This window comes from Corvus brachyrhynchos, unplaced genomic scaffold, assembly GCF_000691975.1.
Source record: "Corvus brachyrhynchos isolate BGI_N302 unplaced genomic scaffold, ASM69197v1 scaffold1, whole genome shotgun sequence".
In the NCBI taxonomy this organism is placed as follows: Eukaryota; Metazoa; Chordata; class Aves; order Passeriformes; family Corvidae; genus Corvus; species Corvus brachyrhynchos.
The window spans coordinates 5,172,685-5,177,303 of record NW_008237222.1 but is presented as its reverse complement, the minus strand read 5'-3'; positions in this window follow the sequence as shown (position 1 = coordinate 5,177,303).

The window sequence follows — 4,619 nt, the reverse complement described above, 5'->3', positions numbered from 1 at the left end:
GCTGCCAGTGGGATAAGTGGTTTTCTGTTGGTTTGTTTTTCTACTTGCTCTTCTCCGCCATCCCATTTGAGGCCGTTGGGTGAAAGATGACACACATGTCGAGTGCTAACATAAAATACGACGGTAGGATAATAAAATACGTGTTGATGCAATGATAGTTTGTGTGAGAATTTACCTTAGGCAGTGTAGCATCACTTGAGGCTTTGCTTCAAACCAGTGTAATATAATAACAAATTTAAAGTGTTTGGCAGATATACCATTGCGATGTAATCACCTCAGGTTTTACCACATCTTGTATACTCTGTTTTCATTTAGAAATAGAGAAAATAAAACCTGAAGCTGAAATAAAAAATTTTTAAACCTCATAACTCATGTTGATGCACTGAAAAGCTTGAGGAGTTAAAGCTTTACTCTGTTTGAAAGATCTTAGGGAAGAGGATGAGTCTTCTAAACTTCTCCTTTATTGTTTCAAATATTTCATTTTAGTTCTGTGTTAGTATCCTTCACACAGGGTGGTGCAGGGAGGGAATTCCTTCTTAGATTCTTCTCGACTTGAACCTTTTGCTTAAGAATTCAATGAAAATATTTTTTCCTCCATCCCTTCTTGACTAAGAGTCTGCTACCAATGTACCAAAAATAATTCTGTAGGTATTATTTATGAGGAGGTGGAACAGAAGTCTTTTAGTAACATACAGATTCTGTGGACCGTGATGTTTGCAAGGCAAGGTCTGAGTGCTTATTATGTAGAGTATTTGGATGAAGATAATGTATTGAGAAGGTATGGATTGTGATGTTTTCTCCCTTTTTGGAGTAATTTATCAACTAGATAACTAGTCTTAGTTGATTGACCAAGGCATAATTGAGTCATTTAAGAACTTGCTACTTTGCTGTGTCAAATAATGTCCTGTCAACAGTACTATCTGTTTGTGCTTATATGTAAACACGTGATGAATGTCTCTGTAAATCAAGCTTGTATCTTAAGTTACAACACAAAGCTGCCAGTTGCTCACTGGTTTTTATTTAGTGCTGAAGTTAGACTTGCATAGTTGGCCTGCACACAGGTAATCTTGGAAATGGAGTTCAGTGTTTTGTGTCAAATGTACAGCCAGTGTTTGTTTTTGTTCATTGGAGATGAAAACAGCTGTTGAACCCTTTGTATTTCAGCTCAGCTGCACTCAGCATTGTTTTACTTGCTTTCAGACTTTAGCCAATGTATAAATGGGTTTGACATTCTAGTCTAGTTTGTATGCTTAAACATACAAGGAGCGCAGTCACAAGTTGTCTTGGTTCATTTACTGCGGCATTGTTGTAATTGTTGCCATTTTAAAAATCCTTACCTCTTACAGTAGTGAATTCTCTTCATATGTCCAGATTCCCTTGCTGAGTCATAGATACAATGGTGGTGTAATGCTTATAGCTGGTGTGGACTGATTTGCAAAGACTCAGACATGAAAGAATAGAATTACTTTTATAAGCTCTTCTGGAAGACTTGCATGGATTTGTCGTAGTGATTTTTAAATATTTTTTCCCCTCTTAATTTTCAAGCTTGTCTGAGAAGCTCCAAACTTTGTGTTGTGAAGCTATGTTACTCATTGTTAAATTAGAGTAGAATGTGCTGCCTTTGCAGCCAGCTCTTTGAATTTAATTCAGTGGAACTGCCAGAGCTTGATGAATTAACAACAAAATATTGAGTCTTCATTTTGAAAGCGGCCTTTCAAAGTTGCTGCATACATGGTGTCAAGTTTACAGATTAATTGTCACTGATGATAATTAATCTACAGGTTTGTTGGGGACAAATTTTAGGCTTGGACTATGTCTTCCTCTGTCTTATTAGCAAGCTGCATTGGTGATGTGGTGTCTTGGGGTCCTGCACATGGCTGTAGGAGGAGGTAACACTAACCCTGCTTGCTCCTCTTCCATCCTGATGCTTGTTTGGTCTTGATATACCAGACCACATGCAAGAAGAGTGAGTTTATTCTGATGTCTTGGGCACACTGTGGTGACCAAGATAGTTGTGGCTGACTGCGTTTCAGAGGCAAACAGTAAGATGAATGTAAACATCCTATGGACATATTGATGGACTGCATGTAGTTCACACTAATCAATAAATAGATCTATAGGGAAACTGTGAGATTGAACTAAGAAAGAAATAACTATGTTCTTAACGAGACTGATGAGAATCTGCTCTTACAGCAAATCTTGACAGAGAACTGCAAGTTTGAATATTAACTCTAAATTTCTTTTTGTTTGTTTGCTTTTTCTTAAGGCATTTACATGGCTTTTGAGTTCTGTTACCGGATCAATGGTTTTTCCCATTTTTTCACACTAGTCTGGAAATTCAATGCGCAACTTTATTGTACATGCAGTGGAGACCAGGAATCCTAGTTCAGATGTATTAGGTGAGCTTCCAGTGGGTCATCTAGCTATTGCTTTATTTCATTTCCCAGGTTCTTTGAAGGATAAGTCTTGTCAGTGTATCCTTAAATCTTTGGACAGAAGCTGTTGTGGATTTTTAGAATGCTCTTTCCTATGTTGGCTTACCAGTATGCCTGAACTATAAGAAGGGACTGCAGATGCAACATTTGATTCTAGTCTTGCATTTTACACCCACATAGGCTGTTCTGCATGTCTCCCAAGAAGGATACCATCAGTAATGATGCTTTCTGTGTAATGAATGGATGCTAAGAGATCTGAAATTGTTATTACCATAATTATATTTTGGTTTATTTCAATTATTAAACTGTACTTATCTCAACCCACGAGTTTTACTGCATTGTTTTTTCTTCGCCTTCTGGTTCTGTTCCCTATCCCACTGGCAGGGGAAACCCACAACAGTAAGGATGCCTGTGAGGTTCTTGATAGATGCTTAGTAGCAAAATTGGTTTAAATACTTTAAGTCCACAGCTGCTTTTCCTTACTTCCTGCACAGTCCCCTCAGCTGTGTTGGTAGGGCTGTTTACATGGCTTCACTCTGAAACATTCAGGAAGTTGATCTGTCTGAAAAATAAACCACTAAAGCACAAAATAACTTTATATCAGATCCTTCTTCTGGGTCATCACATTGCTGTAGAAAGTCTGTTTGCTAGCACAGTGTAGAGGCGAGGCCAGGGAGGTTGCCTCATGTGTTGGATTCAAGTACATACCTAACTATATACTTAGTTAAATTTAAATCTGATTTGTTTGCTCCATTGTGTGCAGGTGTTGTGCAAGCTTACACCAAACACTACTGAATGTGTACTTTAACTACTGGTGTCCTTGCAGACAAGTCCAGCTTGTTGGGGGTTTTCCATCATCAGTGGATTTAAACTGGTTATTTAGATGTTTGAGTGCTAAAACATGCAAGAAAAAATAACAGCAGTCAAAACTGATTAAGAAGAAACTTTCAGTAAAGTGTGGTGGTGTAGAGTTTCGGGCAACATCTTCCTAAATCAGTTTGTTTCAGAAGTATCTTCTAGTGATCTTATTTTGGTTTTCGATATCGGCATTCTTGTGCGAGCTGTTACCTGTATAACTGACTGATCATTTTCTACATCCTATTTGATCTTTGTCCTCAAATTTTGTCTGAATTCAGTGGTCATTCATACTGTATATTGTTTGTGGCACTCAAATGTCATTGTCTTTTCAGTTCTTCCTGTATTAGAAAGACTGGATTTTTTGTATTCATCCTTGCTTTTCTTTCATATCATATCCTGTTTCCAACCAACTGTAGTAAATTGTAAAGGGTAGAATTTAATTTTTTTAAATCCCTTTTTTTAAGAATATCTTTCTAGTGCTGCTGTTACTGTGATTCCCCATATTGTTAAAGAGCCTTTTTATTTCTACTCTGTCCTCTTTCTTTTACAGGATCATTTCAGTATGGTAACTTGCAGCTTTTAAGATTAATTTCTTTTTCCTGTCATTCTCCATCACTTCTGATCTTCAGTGTTACCTAGTGGGAAGTGCTTCGGAGAGAGATCAAGCTTGTTAATGATATGCAAGATTCCTCTAATTTGGAAACTTTGTCCAAGATCTGTTAAAACCCAGTTTCAGGATAACTAGCAGGACACTTTACCATTCTGCTGATGGTAACGATGGCTAAACTCGAAGGAGTTGATGGAAACAGTAATGTAATAAGTGACTGCTGCTTGGTGCTTTAGTTGGTTGTGTTATTTTGTGACCCAGAACTTGCAGAAGCTCTGTGTGATCAGCAGAGCTGCAAAATGTATCTGTGTGTGCTTGCCTGTGTATTTTAAACTGCAGTTTGGGTGAGAGAAGACTGTTCTCATAGTCTGCTGCTGAGATTTTAATCAAGATTTCATCTACAAAGAACAAGAATACCAGTGTCTTGTGAAGGCATCCAACATGAGTCAAATTTTATACCTATTTATATGAAAATTGAAGTATTTTTTGAGTGACCAAGTAGATTACGTTGCATTAATGAAAAATTGAAGTGCTGCTTTACTTATCATCTGCTACTCCAAATCTCTGTACTGCAATGAAGTATATAAAACACTTCTGTAAATGGGTAGGTTATTTTAAGTGCTTTAAAAATAATCAGTATGAGTGACAAAAGTTCCTTTTCATACTTTTTTTCTCCTGACCCCAATATTAGAAATGCTGCTTGAGAGCTGATTAAAAGC